The sequence below is a fragment of the Fukomys damarensis genome, unplaced genomic scaffold (genome assembly GCF_012274545.1).
Source record: "Fukomys damarensis isolate Sample0158 unplaced genomic scaffold, DMR_v1.0_HiC HiC_scaffold_16, whole genome shotgun sequence".
Lineage (NCBI taxonomy): Eukaryota > Metazoa > Chordata > Mammalia > Rodentia > Bathyergidae > Fukomys > Fukomys damarensis.
The window spans coordinates 24,010,401-24,011,103 of record NW_022900928.1 but is presented as its reverse complement, the minus strand read 5'-3'; positions in this window follow the sequence as shown (position 1 = coordinate 24,011,103).

The window sequence follows — 703 nt, the reverse complement described above, 5'->3', positions numbered from 1 at the left end:
TAAGCACATAATGTAAGCTAGTTTGGTTCCTTCTTCTTGTACTTTACTCACCTGTGTTAAATGTATCAACTCCCCAAAGTCCTATCCTAAAACATTTTTATTCCCCCACTATGCAAATTTCAGTGTAATTCCTTCCACTTGGTATGGCGAGCCATTATGGTGAGCCTTGACACAGGCCTAGCCATGATTGAACTTTGAGTCACCTCACTGGCACGGACGTGCTCTCGCCCATAGCCACAGGCGAGTTCAGCTGGTAGCAGATGTAACCCATAATGGTGGTTATTGTTTCCCTCTGGAATGTGTGGGCGGTACTCGCGCTCCCGTGCAGCCCTCGCTCCCGTGCAGCCCTCGCTCCCATGCAGCTGGAGAGTATAAAAGGAAGAGGTTCTGTAATAAAGCAAGCAAGCAAGCAAGATGAGAAGAAAGGTGCCTCCCGTCTCTCTGGCCTCGTCCTTTCAGGTTTAGGACCTGCTGGCAGGATCCTGACGTCGAGGCTCGTGACAAGTGGCGCCCGAACAGGGACCTGAAAGTAGATGAGGATATGTAATCCCGGACCCAGGTCGAAGGCAGCGACGGTGCTCCGGAGGACTGACCGCTGCGCCTGATCCTCGCAGTAAGTCTACCGTTCACTTCATGAACCCCGGACCCAGGTCGAAGGTAGCGACGGTGCTCCGGAGGAAGGTAAAAAGAAAGTAAGAAAAAA